General features: G+C 39.9%; 1 long non-coding RNA gene across 2 annotated transcripts in view; it reads right to left on the bottom strand.

The window, feature by feature from the left end:
• LOC126260139 (uncharacterized) overlaps window positions 1–24,150 on the bottom strand; it is a 65,101-nt gene that overhangs the window by 36,560 nt on the left and 4,391 nt on the right. The window contains exons 2-3 of one of the 2 annotated variants that reach the window (XR_007546607.1): window positions 17,034–17,485; window positions 16,474–16,938 (exon numbers count right to left, since the gene is read on the bottom strand). This is a non-coding gene — a long non-coding RNA (uncharacterized LOC126260139). Of the gene's footprint in view, window positions 1–16,473; window positions 16,939–17,033; window positions 17,486–24,150 lie in introns of those variants that run through there. The other variant, XR_007546608.1, reaches the window with a different exon arrangement.

The following is a 24,150-nucleotide window of genomic DNA, read 5'->3' as shown; positions in this document are numbered from 1 at the left end:
AGGCCAGGCATCATGTCACCAGGTTGCGACACAGTCCTACGCCTTTTCATAGGCGGCAATACTGCCTATGGTAGAACTGGAACTTACATTTGTTTGTTTGCAAACTGGTCTCCTTCGCTTTTGTCATAATCCGACTTCCTGCAAAACAATGTTCGTGTGCCTACTGTTTATTACTGCTTTTCTGTTATGATTAGCTGCAGAAGATGGTGTGTTCAAACTCTCTCTTTCAGTGACAAGTTTGGAACGAATTTTACCTTCTGTTGCCTCCATATCACTATCCATTTTAGTGGGAATATTACGTTCTTTTTTGTTTGTGACCTCTTCAACCCTGTCAACATAAGTTTTTTTGTTCTCAGACGCACGTTTCACGTAGGGTAAAATTGCTATCAAAGGCGCCAGCCTCAGTTCTCTCATTTAATCTTTTTACATCCTTACTGATTTCTGTTTGTATTTAAGCCAGAAATCCTACGTCTTGTGTGAGTTTTTGAACACCATTCGGTAAATTTTCATATGCAGACTTCATTTCAGATTGTGTATTTGAGATGTTGTTACCACTTGAGCTAAGCTTTCATGTGCATTTGGAAACTACTGTGCACCGTTGCAAGGTTCTCAACTTCACATGCACTTTGACCTTGACCTACAATCACACTAGAAATTTTTTTGTTTAGCTGATTGTACATATTAGTAAAATTTGTGTCTAATTTATTGGTTGCATCTGTCAACTGTGTGTTCAAGTTAGTAAGCAAATTTTCGAAGTGCCCGAAAGTGTTGTGATTTTTTGGTCTAAGGTACTGAGAATCTAAACTGCCAAGACCAGTGGACACATTTGTGATTTTTGTTCTCAAGTCTGTACATAACTGTGTATTTATTTGTTTTAATTTTTGTAAGTATTTTGCTATGGTTGATACTTGTGAATGATGATTGTCTTAATGTGCATACAACCTGAGTTTGTTTGTGTCCATTCCATTCAATATTGAGCTTAGAAAATTTCCTACATCTGTTGGATTGTTTCCATCCTAATTTTTTTTTAAAGGAGACACTTCCTATTAAGAATCGTGAATGAACCTTATCAAACGTTAGCCACATGCCAGTATCTGGTCTAACATTCTGTCCATTCATTGCAGTTGAGGTCAGTTTTACATGGTTTTCGACTGACATTGCCATCCTGTTGCAATACATTGTAATTTTCATTCTCCGATACATTAAATTCTGATTTAGTATTTTTGGTGTCACTATTGTTTGTATTAATTTTTTCATTGACATTTTTTCCATTTTTACTGACAATGAATCAATGTACACACTGTAACTGAATTATCGAAATATAACAAACTCAATAGTTGTGGAAAATTTTGCTTGTGATATGTGTTTACGACAAAATGTCTTCACATTACTGTCATTGTTATGTGTATGAAAATCGTTTTCTATTGCAGTGGAAAATTAACTCTACAATAAATATTGTCGCTTCCAAAAAGGTTTAAAGTGAGTTAATAATCAAGATATTGTGGCGACATTGCTTTTTCATGCTGTGATCAATGGAATGTTCTTGACCCTACCATTGGCTGACGTATTTCTGTTCACATTGCGTTAAGTTCAATTACTTGTCTCTGGAGAAAATTTTCTTCAGTGTCATGAATTTTATTCCCATTTTACTGGTAATATTCTCCTTTTCTCATTGTATCCTCAGTGTTAAATATGTGGAACAAAGACAGAGTACAATTTGTACTTCAACAATCACTGGTACAATTACATTACTTTTTATTTATGATTTGAAGATTATGGGATCTGGTCTCTGTTCATTCGTCAAAGTGATTTATTTTATTTTTACTACTGACTGGATAATGAATTAGAGTTTTTGGACTGGAAATGTTTTATGACTTTTAACTGTGAAGTCATAAATGGAAGTTAATGAAATGCTTTTATGGCCTACTGCCAAACAGACACCATCAAATATATCTGAAATAAACTTTCTAGGAAATTCAATAGTAAATTCTCTTAGTTGTATTTTCTTCTCAGTGGGAAACTAACTCTTCGTTCTGGTGCGATGGTTGTCTTGAATACAGCCACCATGGAAGTTGCTAAATGTTGACCTAATGAAAGATGCAGTGAACTGAACTGTTTGTCAAATAAATAGACAGGCCCTGTATTTTACTTGACACTACTTTTATTAATCCAAAATCCAATATTATTAACAAAATTGTTACAATGGAAGAAGCAATAAAAAGTTCGCCTACTGTCTTCATCAGGGCACGCCAGAGACTCCTCTTTCTGCCTACTTAAAAAAAATTGACAGTCACGTCTCTCTCATCTAACAAGGGAACCTCCCCATCGCATCCCCCTCAGATTTAGTTATAAGTTGGCACAGTGGATAGGCCTTGAAAAACTGAACACAGATCAATTAAGAAAACAGGAAGTAGTTGTGTCGAACTGTGAAAAAATAAGCAAAATATATACAAACTGAGTAGTTCATGGGAAGATATGCAACATCAAGGAGACTAGGAACGCGGGAGCGCTGTGGTCTCGTGGTAACGTGAGCAGCTGCGGAACGAAAGGTCCTTGGTTCAAATCTTCCATCAAGTGAAAAGTTTAATTTTTTATTTTCAGTTTATGTGACAAACTCTTATGTTTTCATCACTTTTTTGGGAGTGATTATCACATCCACAAGAAAACCTAAATCGGGCAAGGTAGAAGACTCTTTTTACCCATTCGCTAAGTGTACAAGTTAGGTGGGTCGACAACATATTCCTGTCATGTGACGCACATGCCGCCACCAGTGTCGTATAGAATATATCAGATCTGTTTTCCTGTGGAGGAATCGGTTGACCTATGACCTTGCGATCAAATGTTTTCGGTTCCCATTGGAGAGGCACGTCCTTTCGTCTACTAATCGCACAGTTTTGCGATGCGGTCGCAAAACACAGACACTAAACTTATTACAGTGAATAGAGACGTCAATGAACGAACGGAGAGATAATAACTATGCAAAAATAAAGAAAGTAAAATTTTCTCTCCAGGGAAGACTTGAACCAAGGACCTCTCGTCCTGCAGGTGCTCACGCTACCACGGGACCACGGCGCTCCTGAGCCCACATTGTCCATGATGTTGCCTATGTGGCCCATGGATTACTCAGTTCGTATATTTTGCTTATTTTTTTTACAGTTCCACACAACTTCTTCCTCTTTTCTCAATTGATCTGTGTTCAGTTTTTCAAGGCCTATCCACTGTGCCAACTTATAACTAAATCTGAGGGGGGTGCGATGGGGAGATTCCCTTGTAAGAGCACATCTGCTGTAGGGCATCACTTCGTTTTTTATCTTACATATACCTCTTTGGAAACATCGAGCAAATGCCATTACTTAGTTCAGCTCTCAGAAAACACATGCAGCATGATTCACTTCTTGAAGAAATTTTGAAATTATCTGACAGTATAGCATCAGGTTTTCCCATAGTCATTAAGTGGTTATCACACATACGCCTAATAATTAATATGCTGACAGCTTTCTTCAGTGCATACAGCTTCACATATTTTATGAAACTATCTCAGATCGCATATACATACTTAATACCTTCTCTTGATCATTAACATACGTCGATTGATATAATTTCCATCAGTTTTGTTTTAAGATCAGATGTTATTCATCTTTCATAAATTTATTGAGTGCTTTAATTTTCTGGCAAACAAAACACATTCTGAAAATGTTCTGTATTCACCTTCACATGTTGAAATTACTATATTCAGCTATTTTTTTCATACATTTAGGCACACCAAACTGCCTCCCTACTATAATGAGTGTACCAAATTAATCTCTCCTCTGATTTCTGCATAATGCATACCATGCAATGATCACTGTTGGCATGCCACCAATAGAACAAAATGTCACAGTTGTTAACATAGTATTTACTCAGTTTCTTGTCATTCCTCTGTAGAAATAACTCTCATACTTCTTATCATTGCAGATTCTGTTTCTGCATCTGTCATGTGGGGAAACATATTTAAGAAATATCTCTTACAACACTTGTCCTGAACCATTGAAACCTTGACATTTTGGTCAGATTCAGAATTTACAGGCACTCTGTTTCAACCTTCATTTACCCATGATAATCCTTTTACAATTACATTTTTTTCTCCCTTGATCCACTCTTGTTTCAAAGTCATACTCTTGAGGGGAATTTGCCCATTTATGGAGACATTGGTGAGTAGCAGTTCACATTTATACTTTCTAATCACAGTCATGGGTGACTGGAATTGGTCAGTAGGAAAAGGGAGAGAAGGAAACATAGTAGGTGAATATGGATTGGGGGGAAGAAATGAAAGAGGAAGCCGCCTTGTAGAATTTTGCACAGAGCATAACTTAATCATAGCTAACACTTGGTTCAAGAATCATAAAAGAAGGTTGTATACCTGGAAGAATCCTGGAGATACTAATAGGTATCAGATAGATTATATAATGGTAAGACAGAGATATAGGAACCAGGTTTTAAATTGTAAGACATTTCCAGGGGCAGATGTGGATTCTGACCACAATCTATTGGTTATGAACTGCAGATTGAAACTGAAGAAACTGCAAAAAGGTGGGAATTTAAGGAGATGGGACCTGGATAAACTGAAAGAACCAGAGGTTGTAGAGAGTTTCAGGGAGAGCATAAGGGAACAATTGACAGGAATGGGGGAAAGAAATACAGTAGAAGAAGAATGGGTAGCTCTGAGGGATGAAGTAGTGAAGGCAGCAGAGGATCAAGTAGGTAAAAAGACGAGGGCTAATAGAAATCCTTGGGTAACAGAAGAAATATTGAATTTAATTGATGAAAGGAGAAAATATAAAAATGCAGTAAATGAAGCAGGCAAAAAGGAATACAAACATCTCAAAAATGAGATCGACAGAAAGTGCAAAATGGCTAAGCAGGGATGGCTAGAGGACAAATGTAAGGATGTAGAGGCTTGTCTCACTAGGGGTAAGATAGATACTGCCTACAGGAAAATTAAAGAGACCTTTGGAGAGAAGAGAACCACTTGTATGAATATCAAGAGCTCAGATGGCAACCCAGTTCTAAGCAAAGAAGGGAAGGCAGAAAGGTGGAAGGAGTATATAGAGGGTTTATACAAGGGCGATATACTTGAGGACAATATTATGGAAATGGAAGAGGATGTAGATGAAGATGAAATGGGAGATAAGATACTGCGTGAAGAGTTTGACAGAGCACTGAAAGACCTGAGTCGAAACAAGGCCCCGGGAATAGACAACATTCCATTAGAACTACTGATGGCCTTGGGAGAGCCAGTCATGACAAAACTCTACCATCTGGTGAGCAAGATGTATGAGACGGGGGAAATACCCACAGACTTCAAGAAGAATATAATAATTCCAATACCAAAGAAAGCAGGTGTTGACAGATGTGAAAATTACCGAACTATCAGTTTAATAAGTCACAGCTGCAAAATACTAACGCGAATTCTTTACAGACGAATTGAAAAACTGGTAGAAGCGGACCTCGGGGAAGATCAGTTTGGATTCCATAGAAATGTTGGAACACGTGAGGCAATACTAACCTTACGACTTATCTTAGAAGAAAGATTAAGAAAAGACAAACCTACGTTTCTAGCATTTGTAGACTTAGAGAAAGCTTTTGACAACGTTAACTGGAATACTCTCTTTCAAATTCTGAAGGTGGCAGGGGTAAAATACAGGGAGCGAAAGGCTATTTACAATTTGTACAGAAACCAGATGGCAGTTATAAGAGTCGAGGGGCATGAAAGGGAAGCTGTGGTTGGGAAAGGAGTGGGACAGGGTTGTAGCCTCTCCCCGATGTTATTCAATCTGTATATTGAGCAAGCAGTAAAGGAAACAAAAGAAAAATTCGGAGTAGGTATTAAAATTCATGGAGAAGAAGTAAAAACTTTGAGATTCGCCGATGACATTGTAATTCTGTCAGAGACAGCAAAGGACTTGGAAGAGCAGTTGAACGGAATGGACAGTGTCTTGAAAGGAGGATATAAGATGAACATCAACAAAAGCAAAACGAGGATAATGGAATGTAGTCTAATTAAATCGGGTGACGCTGAGGGGATTAGATTAGGAAGTGAGACACTTAAAGTAGTAAAGGAGTTTTGCTATTTAGGGAGTAAAATAACTGATGATGGTCGAAGTAGAGAGGATATAAAATGTAGACTGGCAATGGCAAGGAAATCGTTTCTGAAGAAGAGAAATTTGTTAACATCGAGTATAGATTTAAGTGTCAGGAAGTCGTTTCTGAAAGTATTTGTATGGAGTGTAGCCATGTATGGAAGTGAAACATGGACGATAACCAGTTTCGACAAGAAGAGAATAGAAGCTTTCGAAATGTGGTGCTACAGAAGAATGCTGAAGATAAGGTGGGTAGATCACGTAACTAATGAGGAGGTATTGAATAGGATTGGGGAGAAGAGAAGTTTGTGGCACAACTTGACTAGAAGAAGGGATCGGTTGGTAGGACATGTTTTGAGGCATCAAGGGATCACAAATTTAGCATTGGAGGGCAGCGTGGAGGGTAAAAATCGTAGAGGGAGACCAAGAGATCAATACACTAAGCAGATTCAGAAGGATGTAGGTTGCAGTAGGTACTGGGAGATGAAGAAGCTTGCACAGGATAGAGTAGCATGGAGAGCTGCATCAAACCAGTCTCAGGACTGAAGACTACAACAACAACAATCACAGTCCAACTTTGCACAGCCCTGGGTAAGTAGTCCAAGAGTACAGAGCATTTTGTGGCCATGGTCAAATTAAGTAGATTTGCTTATAAGATAATTATTCTGTCCAGTGATATTACTTTGGAAGTTACAAAAAGAAATAATCAGTATAGAGTAGATGGACAAAAGAACAGCTACTAAAATGAGTAATGCTTTCCTGTGATAATCCTTTGGAGGAGCTAAAAACAGAGAAAGAGAGCTAGTTTCACTACCTAAGAATGGAAAAGGCAAGATTCTTCATATTGCTGCAGTATATTACATCATATATAAGAAGAAATGATACAATAATGAGAGAATCTATTAATGCTTATGAAAGACTTATGGGTAATTGACATCTGGCAGAAGCTATGCTGATCTGAAACTTTGTGCTGTGATGTCTTCACACTTGAACCACACGATTCCAGAAACATATTGCGCCATATATGAAGAACTAAAGCATAATTAACTAAAGGTGAAACTCTGAGTATATCATTTTGCTAGCCTCTTCCCCACAGCTTCACCTGCATGTGTGTCTGACACATATATTGAACACACCTCCTCTTCCCCCCCCCCCCCCCTCTGTGTCCACCTATTTCTCCCTCTGTCTGTTCACCTCATCCTCTTACATCTGTCCATCTATCTCCTCCTCCCCATTCTCTCTGTTTCTTCGTCTCCTCATCTCCCTCTCTTCATCCATTTCTTCCACCCCTCTGTGACAGTAACTTCCTACCTTTCACCATATCCTCCTCCCCCTCTCTCTTTCCATCTCTGCCTCCACCACTTCCTTCTCCACCTGCCCACACCCCCTCTACACCTTCCACCTGCCTCAAGCATCTGTCCATCCTCTCCTCTCTCTGTCAATTTCCTCCCCCCCCCCCCCCCCCACTCTGTCCATCGCTTCCTCTATCCATCTCAACCTGTCCCCAGCCACGCTCTTAGCTACATTGTCATGCAGGGTGGCCTACATGTCAGGGATCCTGAAATGTAAGCTGCCCTCCACAGAGGGTTGATTTGGCAGGCCAGTAATGTTCCCACACAACATGCCTGTTGTGCAGGGTAGCCTATACGCCACAGGGTGGAAAAACATGTTTTTGCCTTTATCTCTGCTAATTGGAGCTAGGCAGTTTTAAACCCTATAGTGCTGATACTTATGAGACATGCTGTTTCTGTGGCAAATTTCACTGAAATTGATCTGGGGGTTTGGGAGGGGATCCAAAACATACACACATATATGCACTCTGCCTTATATACATAATGTCTGGTAAGACATTATAGGAGGCTGTGCATTATACACTTTTCAAATGCCAATATGCTTCTTTATTCTTGCGTAATGAGGATATATTCATTTACACAAGATAGAAGGCTACAACATGAAATTAAAGCAAAACATTTTTGTTAGATATATAAATATAATACTGCTAATAGTAATAATAGTAATAGTAATAATAGTTATAAGTAGAACTGATAAAATGATATTGTGCCTATCTTGTTAAAAGTTCTCTTTTCATTTGTACTGACACTTCTCCAAAATTTAGGTGTAGTTCTAATGTTCTATAGATGTTAATTCTTCATAACTTATTTGATATCTCCCAAGGGACACCGCCTTAATGGGGCAGGAGGGTTGGTATGCTTCGATGAAGTCAAGGGCTATGCCAATGGTAGCATAGCTATCAGCAGGGCCACCCAAGTTGACGGCCTTGACAGAGGAGCCAGACGAAGTGTGTGCCACAACACAGGGCAGGGAGGGCTCTAGAGTCGTAGAGAAGCCAGCTTTCCTAGGGGAGTAAACCCTTACAAGAAAATCAGACACGTTGGAAGGCTTTGAAGTGGCAGCCCCACTATCCAACTATACCCGCACAGCCTCTGTAAGGCGGCCAGGCGAAATAAAAAGTTACAGGCTACGTAGGGAAATCCAGATGGAAAACCATACGATGAACCGGAAAATGAAAAAGGTTAAATATTATGGTATAGCAGAACATGTAATCTTAATAACATGGAATGCCAGAGGGATATCGACACAGGAAGGAGAACTACAAGAAATATTATATGAGAGGAGTTGTGATATAGCATTTATCACAGAAACTAAAAAGAAAATGAAAGGAACTAAGGATATAGGAAATTATACTATGATATACAGTGGAGTAGAACAAAGGAAAAGCACAAGATGTGGTTGCCAAAATAGTAAATTTAAAAAACGGACAAACTGATTGATAAGCTATGCATGGATAAACAAGTGGATATGCAGCATAAGATGTAAGATTTCTAGAGGATATCTAACCTGTATAGCAGTGTATGCCCTAGAGGAAGGGAGAAAGAAGGAAAGCGAGATGTTCTATGAAGATCTACAGTTAACACTAGATAAGATAAATAAGAATGCTTATGTTGTAATTAGTGGAGGCTACACTGCAAGAATAGGAAGAGTGGATAATATAGTTGGCTATACTGGAGAGACTACAGTCAACAGCAGTGGAACCATGTTAAGAGATTCTGCAAGTTTCAGCAACTTCAGAATGTTAAACTCTTTCTTTAAACACAAAGACATACATGACTACACAAGGTCCGCCAGAGGATTTAGAACCAAAATTGACTACTTCGTAGGAAACTAAAAAACAGCTGTTCCGTACCAAGACGTGCATGTATATAGAGGTTACGACGTTAACACAGACGATTCATGCTATAAGCAAAAGTTGCCCTAAAGCAGAGTTGACATAAAACAAGCAAAAAAATCCCCAGAACAACCATGGGATGTATATGAAGTCTACTTACTAGAAGAGGAGTCAACCAAGAATCTTTATCAAAGACGCTTAGACACAGTAATGGGCACAGTTCCAGAATCAGAGAGTAATGAAAATGAGTGGGAACAGATTAAGAGCATTTTAAAAACTGATGCCAGTGAAGCTTTAGGTAAAACGAAACACAGAAAGAAGAAAAAAGGCCACATGATTTGGACAAAAGAAATTGAGGAGACTGTTGAAATAAAGAGAAAACTATATAAGAAACATCTACAACACCCAACTCAGGTGAATAATGAAGCATACAAGAAGCAAACAACAGAAGTGAAAAAACTAAGCAGGAAGCTTCATCAAGACGGTTAGGATAACTTTGTTGCCAGGATCGAAAACGATGTCCATGGGAGACAAACACTTGCATATAAAATGGTAAGACACTTGAATAACAGCGAAAAGGATGTGGCAGATATCAACTGCATTATTACAAGGATATGTGGACTGATGAAACAAACACAGAAAATGATGATCTTGAAACAAATCCAGATCATCTTGAATTCCAAGAATTAGAACATGCTCTCAGATATACAAAGAACCGAAAGTCAGTATGAAGTCTTGGCATTAACAGTGAACTAATAAAATATTCTTCAGTAGCATTTAAAAAAAAAGTTTCTTAGATTTTTGAGTCTTTGCTGGATAACAAAGGAAATACCAAAAGAAACATCTCATATATAAAACCAATATTTAAAAAAGGAGACAGAGCAAAACCTGAAAATTAGACAGGCATATCAATATTAAATACAGTGTGCAAGATCTATCTTAGAATAATAACCGAAAGATTAAAACCCATAATGGAGTGCCTGCTGTCAGAAGAACAAAATGAATTTAGAAAGGGGAGAAGCTGTACAGGTAACATTTATGCAACAACAAATTATAGAAAAACATAAGGAATTCAATAAATAAACACACATCATTTTCGTAGATTATGTAAAGCCTTTTGATAAAGTAAATAGACAGCTATTGTGGGAAATTTCAATAAGAAGGGGCATACCATCACACATTGTACAAGTAGTTCAAAAGATCTATGCTAATACAAGAATCCAAATAATTGGGGATAATGAAGAAACAACAACGGTTATTAATTTAGGAGTTTGACAAGGTTGCAGCCTCTCTCCATCTAATCTAATCTAATCTAATCCACTGCTTTTTAATGTATACATTGACGACATTATACGGCAATGGAGAATGAAACTGAAGAACTGTACATACAACTACAACCAAAAAGATTACATTATCGCTTTGTTATTCACACATGACCAAGTGTTAATTTTGAATAATGAAGATGGACTGCAGAGAGCTATCTACATCTACATGATTATTCTGTTATTCACAATAAAGTGCCTGGCAGATGGTTTAGTGAACCACCTTCAAGTTGTCTCTCTACTGTTCCACTCTCGAACAGCGCATTGGAAAAACGAGCACTTAAATTTTTCTGTGCGAGCCCTGATTTCTCTTATTCTATCGTGATGATCCTTTCTCCCTATGTATGTGGGTGCCAACAGGATGTTTTCACAATTGGAGGCGAAATATGGGGATTGATATTTCATGAGAAGATCCTGTCGCAACGAAAAACGCGTTTGTTTTTAATGACTGCCACACCAATTCACGTATGTCTGTGGCACTATCTCCCCTATTTCGCGATAATACAAAACGTGCCGCCCTGCTTTGTAGTTTTTCGATGTCATTCATCAGTCCCACCTGATGCGTTTCCCACATCGCACAGCTATACTCCAGTATGGGGCAGACAAGCGTAGTGTAAGCAGTCTCTTTAGGAAACCTGTTCTGCCCATGAATCGCAGTCTTCGGTTTGCTGTACCCACATTATCTATGTGATCGTTCCAATTTAGGTTATTTAATTGTAATCCATAAGTATTTAGTTGAATTTAATAGCCTTCAGATTTGTGTGACTTATCGCGTAATCGAAATTTAGTGGATTGCACTCTTTTCTTTATTCAGGGTCAATTGCCACTTTTCGCACCATACAGAAATCTTATCTAAATCATTTTGCAATTCGTTTTGGTCATCTGATGACTTTACAAGAAGAAGGTAAATGACAGTAAAATTTGCAACCAATCTAAGATGGCTACCCATATTGTCTCCTATGTCGTTCATATAGATCAGGAACAATAGAGGACCCATAACAATTCCTTGGGGAACGCCGGATATTACTTCTGTTTTACTCGATGACTTTCCGTCTGTTACTACGAACTGTGACCTTTCTGGCAGTAAATCACGAATCCAGTCGCACAACTCAGGTGATATTCCATAGGCATGCCGTTTAGTTAGAAGACGCTTGTGAGGAACGGTGTCGAAAGCCTTCTGGAAATCAAAAAATATGGAATCAATTTGACATCCCCTGTCGATATCACTCATTACTTCATGAGTATAAACAGCTAGTTGTGTTTCGCAAGAACGATATTTTCTGAATCCGTGCTGACTATGTGTCAATAAATCGTTTTCTTCGAGGTACTTCATAATGTTCGAATACAGTATATGTTCCATAACCCTGCTGCAAATCGACGTTAGTGATATGGGCCTGTAATTCAACGGATTAGTCCTACTTCCCTTTTTGGGTATTGGTGTGACTTAAACAATTTTCCAGTCTTTAGGTATGGATCTTTCTGTTAGCGAGCAGTTGCATATAATTGCTAAACGTGGAGCTGTTGTATCAGCATACTCTGAGAGGAACCTGACTGGTATACAATCTGTACCAGATTATTAATTGATTTAAGCTGCTTTGCGGCACCGAAGATATCTATTTCTATGTTTCTTATCTTCGCAGTTGATCTTGATTGGAATTCAAGAATAAATTCTTCGTCTTCTTTGGTGAAAAAGTTTCGGAAAACTCTGCTTTAGTGGCACTTCCATCAGTGACTTCACTGTTGTTATCGTGCAGTGAAGGTATTCATTGCGTCTTGCCACTGATGTGCTTTATGTATGACCAAATTCTCTTTGAGTTTTCTGCCAGATTTCGAGACAGAGTTTCGTCCTAGAAATTATTAACAGCGTCTCTCATTGAAGTAAGCGTTATATTTCGAACTTCTGTAAAACTCTGCCAGTCTTGGGGATTTTGCGTTGTTTTAAATTTGGCATGCTTTTATCGCTGCTTCTGCAACAGCGATCTGACCCGTTTTGTGTACCATGGGGAATCAGTACCATCACTTATATAGTCTCTCAATTGCTGTCGATACTATCTCTTTGAAATCATTCCACAGATTTTCTACGCTTACATAACCAGATCGGAAGGAGTGGAGACTGGCTCTTAAAAGGTGTTAAGAGCTTTTTTTAAATAGATATACTTCGCGTTTCTTTTAGATAGTTGTAGGTGTTACGGCATTCAGCCTAGCAGAAACTGCCTTATGGTCGCTAATCCCTGAATTCATCACGATACTCACTATTTGTCTAGGATTATTTGTTGCTAAGAGGTCAAGGATGCTTTCGCAACTATTTATGCTTCAAGTGGGGTCATGAACTAATTGTTCAAAATAATTTTCTGAGAAAGCATTCAGTAAAATTTCGGATCACGTTTTATGCCTGCCGTCGGCTTTAAAGGTATAATTTGTCCAGCATATTGAGGGTAGATTGAAGTCACCACCGACTATAACTGTATGAGCGGGATACCTATTCGAAATGAGACTCAAGTTTTCTTTGAACTGTTCAGCAACTATATCTTCTGTGTCGGGGGGCCAGTAAATCGATCATCAATCTAATTGATAGTTTAGTCCGACTGTCAAGTGTAACCTCTACCCATACTATTTCGCAGGAACTACCTACTTCAATTTCACTACAAGGCAAACTACTTCTGACAGCAATAAATACTCCACCACCAACTGTATTTAATCTATCCTTTCTGAACACTGTTAGATCATTTGAAAAAAATGTTGGCTAAACTTATTTCTGGCTTTAGCCAGCTTTCTGTACCTATAACTATTTGAGCTTCAGTGCTTTCTATTAGGGCTTGGAGCTTGGGTTCTTTCCCAATACAGCTATGACAATTTACAACTACAATACCGATCGTTTCTACAAAAAAAAATGGTTCAAATGACTCTGAGCACTATGGGACTCAACTGCTGAGGTCATAAGTCCCCTAGAACTTAGAACTACTTAAACCTAACTAACCTAAGGACAACACACACATCCATGCCCGAGCAGGATTCGAACCTGCGACCATGGCGGTCGCGCGGTTCCAGACTGTAGCGCCAGAACCGCTCGGCCACCAGCGGCCGGCGATCATTTCTACAACTAACTTACTGTGTTTTACCTGTCCTCTTTTAGACGGACACCCTTTCTATGGTTCCCTGAGACCTTCTAACCTAAAGAACCACCCAGTACCTTCCACACAGCCCCCACTACCCGTGTAGCCACTTCCTGTGTGTAGTGGACTACTGACCTATAAGTGGAACCCAGAAACCTATCTCACAGACGAGCAAGTCAAGGAATCTGCAACCTACACGGTTACAGAACTGCCTGAGCCTCTAATTCAGACCCTCCACTTGGCTCTGCAACAAAGGACCACAGTCGGTTCTATCGACTATGCTGCAGATGGTGAGCTCCACCATAATCTTGCAAGCAAGACTGGCCCAAAACCAGAGAGAATCTCCTCCGATTCAAAGCAACACACATCATTGGTACCGACATGAGCCACCACCTGCAGTTGGCTGCACCCTGTACTCTTCATGGCATCCGGAAGCACCCTTTCCACATCCAGAATGACTCCCCCCGGTATGCACATGGAGTGCACACTGGCTTCCTTCCCCTCCTTCTCAGTCATGTTCCTAAGGGGTCCCATTATGAACCTAACGTTGGAGCTCCCAACTACCAGCAACCCCACTATCTGTGAATGCCCAGACCTTGCGGGCCGAGAAGCTTCCTCTATGAACTATACCAAACATGCCAGATATATTATATGTCAATATAATTGAAATCTCACCCACTTCTCCCTCTGAAATTAGGAAAATAATAAACTTGCTTAAAAGCAAAAACTCACATAGAATTGATGGCATTTCCAGCAAAATACTAAAAGCTTGTTCTCAACAGATAAGTAAGATTCTCAGCCACCTGTGTAATAGCTCTCTGGAACAGGGCATTTTCCCTGATAGACTGAAATATGCTATTGTTATACCTTTGCATAAAAAGGGGGATAGATCTGATGTCAACAATTACCGTCCAATCTCCCTTCTAACAGCTTTATCCAAAATTTTTGAGAAAGTAATGTATTCAAGAGTAGCTTCACATATCTGTAAAAATGAAGTACTAACAAAATGTCAGTTTGGTTTCCAGAAAGGTTTTTCAACAGAAAATGCCATATATGCTTTCACCAGTCAAATTTTGAATGATCTGAATAACCGAACACCACCCATTTGGATTGTTTGTGATCTCTCAAAGGCTTTTGATTGTGTAAATCATGAAATTCTGCTAGACAAGCTCAAGTATTGTGGCATGAGTGGGACAGTGCACAAATGGTTTAATTCGTACCTAACTGGAAGAGTGCAGAAAGTTGAAATAAGTAGTTCTCGTAACATGCAAACTGGGGAACTATCAAGAATGGGGTTCCACAAGGGTCAGTCTTGGGTCCTTTGTTGTTCTTATTATATATTAATGACTTGCCATTCTATATTCATGAAGAGGCAAAGTTAGTTCTCTTTGCTGATGATACAAGTATAGTAATCACACCTGACAAACAAGAATTAACTGATGAAAATCACTATGTGGTTCCTTGTAAACGGACTCTCACTGAATTTTGATAAGACACAGTACATACAGTTCCGTACAGTGAATGGTATGACGCCATTAATAAATATAGATCTTAATCAGAAGCATATAGCTAAGGTAGAAAATTCCAAATTTTTAGGTGTGTCCATTGATGAGAGATTAAACTGGAAGAAACACATTGATGATCTGCTGAAACGTTTTAGTTCAGCTACTTATGCAATAAGGGTCATTGCAAATTTTGGTGATAAACATCTTAGTAAATTAGCTTACTACGCCTATTTTCACTCATTGCTTTCATATGGCATCATATTTTGGGGGAATTCATCACTGAGGAATAAAGTATTTATTGCACAAAAGCGTGTAATCAGAATAATAGCTGGAGTCCACCCAAGATCATCCTGCAGACATTTATTTAAGGATCTAGGGATATTCACAGTAGCTTCTCAGTATATATACTCTCTTATGAAATTTGTTATTAACAACCAAACGCAATTCAAAAGTAATAGCAGTGTGCATAACTACAATACTAGGAGAAAGGATGATCTTCACTATTCAAGATTAAATCTAACCTTGGCACAGAAAAGGGTGAATTATACTGGCACTGAAGTCTTTGGTCACTTACCAAATAGTATCAAAAGTCTGACAGATAACCAACAAGTATTTAAGAAGAAATTAAAAGAATTTCTGAATAACAACTCCTTCTACTCCATAGAGGAATTTTTAGATATAAATTAAGAAAAAAAGAAAAAAATATTTAAAAAATAAAAAAAATAAAAATAAAAAATAAAGAAAAACAAAAAACACAAAAAAATGAAGTTGTTATATTAACTTAAGTATGTTGTTAAATTAACCTAATTATGTCATGTATTAGAAAATTCGACTCGTTCCACATCATTACGAAATATCGTATTCATGATCCATGGAACTAGTATTAATCTAATCTAATCTAATCTAATCAATACAAAAACAAAAGCCATGGCTTTCTGTGGAAAAAATCCAGTAAGAACAAAAATAATTATAGATAACAAGATTATAGAGCAAGTAGATAGATTCAAATTTCTAAGAACTATGCTGTCGTTCAGGGGAGACCTAGATCAAAAAGACAAAATTGAGAAATTTAACTAAATGACACTATTAGAAGAGACCTCCAACGTAAAGTAAGAACAGAGACGTATCTACAATTTTATAAAGTTACGTCAGTACCAACGTTACTATATAGAAGTGAATCTTGGATAATGAAAAAGAAAGATAAAATATGATTACAAGCCAATGAAATTAAATTCCTCAGGTACATAGCAGGATACACCAAGCTAGACAACAAAAGAAATATAGATACCAGGAAGGAATTAAATATTTTAGATATAAACAGTAAGGTTAGCGAATGCCAAAAAAAAAAAAAAAATGGATATCCCATCTGCTACGAATGGATAAATCAAGATTAAGTCCGCTGCTCATGTTCTTGCGGTAGCGTTTTCACTTCCCGTGTACGGGGTCCCGGGTTCGATTCCCAGTGGTGTTGGGGATTTTCTCTGCCTCATGATGACTGGGTGTTGTGTGTTCTTCATCATCATTGACTCGCAAGTCGCCGAAGTGGCGTCAACTAAAAAGGACTTGCAATATGGCGGCCGAACTTCCCCACATGGGGCCTCCCAGCCAACAGTGCCATACGATCACTTCATTTCATTTCACCACTACATTTTTGGCGATATACTCCGCAAGATAAAAGATGCATTGGAAAATCTGCAAAACGAAGGAAGGACCAGGTGTAGCTTCAACAGGCTGAAGGAAAGCCTAATGCATGATGAAAGAAGAAGAAGAAGAATTTATTTGATCACCTCGAAATTGAGTAGACCTTTGAGATCGTTGCATGTTGGGCATAGACTGTCGAAAATTACTTGGACTTCCAGTGCTGTTAGTGTAGTGTATCTAATGAGATTCTTAAGCTGGACATCAAACAAGACATCTGCAAATTTCTCTGTGCCGGTTCTCTTCACTTGATCCATCTCAGTATACACATTACCAGTTGTGTTACCTCAGTAGCATCATCTCTTTCCATCTGATGTAGCTTAATAATCATTGCCCATAATGGATCTTCTTTCATTGGTTTCTTTATAGACTTGCAGGTAGAAACACCTTCTGATGTTGATGGAGCGCTAATGAACGAGGAAGATAATCCTGGTGTAGGAATTTCTTCAAATGTACTGCAGTCTCCTGAGTCTAATTCGAGTTTACCTATTTCATCCTCATTTGTGTCTGTATTCAGTGGAGATAGAGGATCTGGTGCATCCTGTGACAAAGAACCAGATTACTAAAGACTAAGTCTACCCTTAAATAAAACAATACAAAGTGAAATTTAAACAACAATAAAATAGAGTGAAATAAAAATTCACAAGTTACAGGCCTACAGAGAGACAGAGAGACAGAGAGAGAGAGAGAGAGTGTGTGTGTGTGTGTGTGTGTGTGTGTGTGTGTGTGTGTGTGTGTGTGTGTGTGTGTGTGGATTTTGACGTATAATCATAATCTGCAATAAACAAACAGGGGTTCCTATTGAAGATTTCAATGTTAATATGCACCAGCCACACACGGCATGATCCGATGTGTAGTCTTCGAGACATTTCAATGTCTTCACCTGTATGTGTCTGTATGTACACTACGTAATCAAAAGTATCCAGACACACCCAAAAACATACATTTTTCATATCAGGTGCATTGTGCTGCCACCTACTGCATATCAGCAACATCAGTAATCATTAGACATCGTGAGAGGGCAGAATGGGGCTTCTGCGGAACTCACAGACTTCGAACGCGGTCAGGTGATTGGGTGTCATTTGTGTCATAGGTCTGTACGTGAGATTTCCACACTCCTAAACATCCTTAGGTCCACTGTTTCCGATGTGATAGCGAAATGGAAATGTGAAGGGTCACATACAGCACAAAAGCGTACAGGTGGCCTCGTCTGTTGACTGACAGAGACTGCTGATTGTTGAAGAGGGTCGTAATGTGTAACAGGTAGACACCTATTCATATTGTCACTCAGGAATTCCAAACTGCATCAGGATCCATTGCAAGTACTATGACAGTTAGGCAGAAGGTGAGAAAACTTGGATTTCATGGTCAAGCAGCTGCTCAGAGGCCACACATCATGCCGGTAAATGCCAAACGACGCCTTGCTTTGTGTAAGGAGTGTAAACATTGGAAGATTCGACAGTGGAAATACGTTGTGTGAATTGACGAATCATGGTACACAATGTGGCAATCCGACGGCAGAGTGTGGGTATGGCAAATACCCAGTGAACGTCATCTGCCAGCATGTGAAGTGCCAACAATAACATTCGGAGGCGGTGGTGTTATGGTGTGGTAGTGTTTTTCATGGAGGGGGCTTGCACACCTTGTAGTTTTACCTGACATTATCACAGCACAGGCGTACATTGATGTTTTAAGCACTTTCTTGCTTCCCACTGTTGAAGTGCAATTCGGGGATGGCGATTTCACCTTTCAACATGATCGAGCACTTGTTCATAATGCACGGCCTATGGCGGAGTAGTTACACGACAATAACATCACTGTAATGGACTGGCCTGCACAGAGTCCTGACCTGAATCCTACAGAACACTTTTGGGATGTTTTGGAACACCAACTTTGTGCCAGGCCTCACTGACCAACATCGATACCTCTGCCCAGTGCAGCACTGTGAAGAATGTGCTGTCATTCCCCAAGAAACCTTCGAGCACCTGATTGAAAGTGTACCTGCGAGAGTGGAAGCGGTCATTAAGGCTAAGGGGCCAACACCATATTGAATTCCAGCATTGCCGATGGAGGGCGCCATGACCTTGTAAGTTATTTTCAGCCAGGTGTCCAGATACTTTTGATCACAAGGTGTACATACAGGCTGAAGAAAACTGCATGCACAAGGATTCATAATGCGATACTAGCAATACAAAAATATCTCTCACAAAATATTCTCCTGAACATATTTCTGGCAGTAAATGGACGTTAAAGATTGGCAATGTGGCAACACGGTAATCACATGTACGGGAACTACCTGTCCGCATATAGGAGTAGTTCTGTGCAGTTGGTGCAGTAGATAGCATTTTGGGTTAGCATGCAGGAGGTCGAGAGTTCGATTCTTGGTCGAGGCATACTTGTTTTTAATTTGCCAGTTTCATTCTGCCATATAATGATATAGTGTACACTGTTTCTTAAGCCATGCATATCTCACATTTACATAGCACAGTGTTTTGTAACTGGGAACATAACAAAAACGTGGTTAGATAAGTCAGTAATAGACAGTTGAAACAAATGACCTGTCACAGAACAGAATAACTACAAAAACAATACCAATTTCAATATGCTAAAGATGACTGCACAGTTAAATAAAGCAACATCATCATAATGCATGCAGTATATGTGCTCAGATATGACACATTAGCAACCAGTGATGATGATAATTTCCATATTAATGACCATATGACGTTTACAGAAGAGTACATTGTCCTCAGAGTGTATGATCAAAGCGACCCTCTCTACATCCAAACATTGTGCAACCCACTGGATGATACAGCTCCAGACTCTTCCCAACATGGCTGCCTCTACAGATACAAGAGCAATATGAACACATGCTATCTGTGCTCCCACATGTGTTGGTATAGTAGAATACATGTGCTCCTTCAAGTGTCCCCACAGGAGGAAATCCAGGGGATTTAGGTCAGGTGAACATGGAGGCCAAATAACTGGAGCTCTCCGTCTGAGTCATTTCTGTGGAAATGTTTGGTCTAAATATCGTGGCCCAATAATTCCAAAGCGTAGAGGTGCAGGGCACCATCATATTGGAACATTAGCTTCTGCCAAACATGAAGTGGAACATCTTCCAGTGCATTAGGGAAATAGTTTGAGAGGAGTGCATGATACCTTTGTGCAGTCAACAAGTCAGGCAACAAGTAGGGATCCAAACTCTTGTGTCGCAATATTAAGGCTCAGACATTGATGTCAAAGCGAACTCAATATCCACGGTCAGGGTGATGTGTGGGTTAATATCACACTGAGGGTGGGTATTGTGCATATTGAAGACACTCTGACGAGTGAAAGCTGCTTCATCTAATCATATTACAGTGTTTATGAAGTCGTCATTGGCTTCCTGTTGTTGTCAGAACCATACACAGAATTACATCTGCAGATAGCGGTCTGCAGGATACAGGTCTCGCGTTAAAGACTAATGATACAGGTGCAGTCCATGCTCATGCAGCACGTGTGTTGCGAGACACACAGCTTCCTTGCTATGCTACATGTACTGCGCTGGGGATCTTGTTGTATGACCTCCAGAGCAACTTCCTCAATAGCTGGAGTATGGTGAGTCCATGGACGATCTCTGTCAAGTGATGATGGAAGAAGAGAACCTGTGTCCTGAGGGTGAAGCTCCAGATGGTGAAACAAGTTTTCATCTGGATGACGTCGACCAGGATATCTAGCAGCATATTCGTGAGCAGCAACACCAGCCCAGTTATCAGATGCACCAATGACCACAAGCATATCCACATATTCATCCTTTGTGTATTGCATACATCTGCCTCATTGTTTTAGAATAAGAAAATATGATATGTGCACGAATGTGTATGGAGTCTGTCATGGGTGTGTCACTCTGCTAACAATTAGTCCCTATCTGGCGAACACCACATACAGTGTAAACATGTCATTTGTCACAATGGGCTTTTCCACCTAATGGGTACATCATCTGTCTTGCATCTTTATTCTGCTTGATTCAGCCTGACACTGCTAACTGTGAAATGTTCGTTTTCGAATTACACAGATTTCCTGACGTAACGCACTTGATGTTTCCACATCTCCATCGATTATGATGTTGATCACCATCATGATCATGATAACAATAACACATGGAGAAACTTACTAAACAGCATGCACTTACCAGACTCAGTGCTGAAAGGCATAATTAGTGGTTCCATGGTGATAATACATACAAATGGTAACCCAGTTTGAAAATTATTTTCAAAGCACGTTGCTAGAACTGCTGGTGTCGTAAGGCCCTTACGAAATTTAATAGACCTAAACGTGGCAAGAATAATAGTTGGTACTAATGGGACCACTGGGGGAGGGTACACCGAAAACAGGTTTGGAAACTATTAGATGCAGTCTTGAGAAACAATTCGCATCCACGACATGCAAAAGACCTCTTTAAAAGCTGAGCAACGAAAACGATTGTACTTCCATTTATGTGTTCTTAGTACGTAAGTGCAAATGTTTGTAGAAGATCCACTGTAATTTCAGTATTGCGATTGGATCGGATTGGATTGGATTGGTTTTTTGGGGGGGAAGAGACCAAATAGTGAGGTCATTGGTCTCTTCGTATTAGGGAAGGAAATCTGTGCCCTTTCAAGGGAACCATCTCGGCATTTGCCTGAAGCGATTTAGGGAAATCACGGAAAAAGCAAATCAGGATGGTCGGATGCGGGATTGAACCGTCGTCCTCCCGAATGCGAGTCCAGTGTGCTAACCACTGCGCCATCTCGCTCGGTGTGTATGACGATTAAGATGCCAGATACCATACCATGCAGACTACATTTATCAAATGAAAACAAATACGACTTGACACAGAATCGAACCCTCAACCTCCTGCTTGCTAACACAAAACAATGTGCACTGCACCAACTGCACATCAGTACTCCTCTTTGCTGACAGAGGTGGTTACCATACATGTAACTACAGTGTTGCCAGATTGTCAATGTTTAATGTCCATTTACTGGCGGAAATATGCATAGGACCAAATTTAGAGATTTTTGTATTGCCAGCATGTGGGGAATCACTCTGTGAAGTCAGAGTGCACGATTTTCACCCTGTGTGTGTGTGTGTGTGTGTGTGTGTGTGTGTGTGTGTGTGTGTGTGTGTGTGTGTTGTGTAGGCAGATACAGGGTGTGTTCATTACACACACACACACACACACACACACACACACACACACACAGGATGAGGGAAAACTCATGCACTCAGATCAGTGTCAAATCCCATTAGTCATTAATGTGACCTCCTGCCAACAGTCTGAATAACCATCTTTTTGCAGTGCAGACCAGTGTGCGATTTGAAGGGGGGGGATGGGGGGTACTTCCCCCCCCCCCCCTCTGCATCAAGCCATCCCCTCCTCTGACTTTAGTTTGTGCATCCCAACCTGGGATGTTTATTTCCCACGCACTGAAGTAAAACTTTACATATAATTTAAATTTGTAGAGCCGAACACTGAAAGTTTTTAATACAGTCTTACTATTAATACTATTAATATGTTTGCTTATTGATTCTGAAAAAGTGTTATGTAGTAGTTAAGCATTTCAAAACATTTAGAACTAAATCATCATTCTCATGTTGTCATTGATGCTTTCGTCTATGGTGCGTCACCCGTTTACTTGCGAGCTTGCGAGGGAAGTAGTGTGGCAGTCATATCGCAGCAGTCGTACCGCAGAGTTGGGTGAGCTGGGGGCTGAAAGTCCCACCCTGGGCCCTGACACAGGGTGGTGACCGGCCCGGTACCTGTGCAAACATTCACCGTTAGGCCACCTTTTGGCAACAGTATGGCGCGCACTAACGCGCCTGGGACGAAAGCACACATTACTAAGTAACGCACCATCGTCTGCTTCTAGTTCCCAGGATACTATTTCGTGGACCTTGTTTAGATACTCTTCTCTTCCACCATCGTTTTCTTTTCCTTTGGTTTTCATTTCCGTTGTTAGCTGCGTGTGCAAGTACCAAGTAGGCCGCCGCTGCGATACTTTATCATCCTTTATACTGCAAGACCGACACACGTGTGGCACAAATTCTGTTGCTTTGGTATAAATTAACCTGCCGCATGCAACATACGCCGCAAGATGTTGCCTTTTGTAGCATGCTACAAGGCGACGCACGCCACATTTCCGTAGCATGCCACAATGTTGCAAGACGTCGCCCCAGCGTAAACGAGGCTTTAGAGCCAGATATGTATTGTATGGTGGATGTGATGTGTTGCGTACGAAACTAAAACCTGCAATCGGACCCAAACGTCGTGGAAAACTGTGAAGAGGTGTCATCCTGCAGCAAGATAACGCTCACCCACATTCTGCCAAAAGGACAGCCGTCAATGAGTTGAGATTAGAGGTGCTGGAGCATCCACCATACAGTACAGACCTGGCTCCAAGTGATTTTCACATGTTTGGACCCTTAACGGAAGCACTACAGGGAAGAAGATTTGAAAGTGATGAAGGCGTCATTGCTGCGGTGCAAAATTGGTTACAGATGCAACCGAAAAACGTATTTAAAAAAAACTCGTAAAACGTCGGGAAAACTGTATTGAAGTCCAGGGAGGTTACGTAGAAAAATAACGCATGTTTCAGTTTTCTATCATCAGAATAAGTGCAGCTTTTCACAAATGTGCCTTTACTTTTTGAATTCCCGTCGTATACCTGTATATATATGATATGTAAATAAGCTTTACCTATAATGTACTTTTAAAGATATAACAAGGGATGGCTTTTCTGACAGTGCATACGTGTGAATAGTGAGTTTCGGCATTAACATCTGTTTATAAATAACTGTTTAACCATGGGTAACGCCACGGTCCAAGCTAGTAACATATGTAATTATACTAACCCCCTAAGACATCCCCCCCACTGGTAAAAGCACAAATCGCACACTGGTGCAGACTGCTGTGAGACATGCAGGAAGAGAGTCAGTTATGCTAGACTTCTCGTCTGAGGGTACACAGTGTAAACTGCCTATTGGAGGTGGTCACACAGAAACTCAATTGGGTTCAAACCTAGGGAGTCTGGTGGCCATGGGAGTATGGTAAACTCATTTTGGTGCTCTTTGAACAATACACATACAATGCGAGCTGTGTGACACATTACACTGGTCTGCTGATGGGTGCCATTGTTCTGAGGAAAAACAAACTGCATGTGGGGTTGGATATGATCCCCAAGG

The sequence above is a fragment of the Schistocerca nitens genome, chromosome 5 (genome assembly GCF_023898315.1).
Source record: "Schistocerca nitens isolate TAMUIC-IGC-003100 chromosome 5, iqSchNite1.1, whole genome shotgun sequence".
Lineage (NCBI taxonomy): Eukaryota > Metazoa > Arthropoda > Insecta > Orthoptera > Acrididae > Schistocerca > Schistocerca nitens.
The sequence above is the reverse complement of the archived record's forward strand: the minus strand, read 5'-3'. Positions and strand labels throughout refer to the sequence as shown.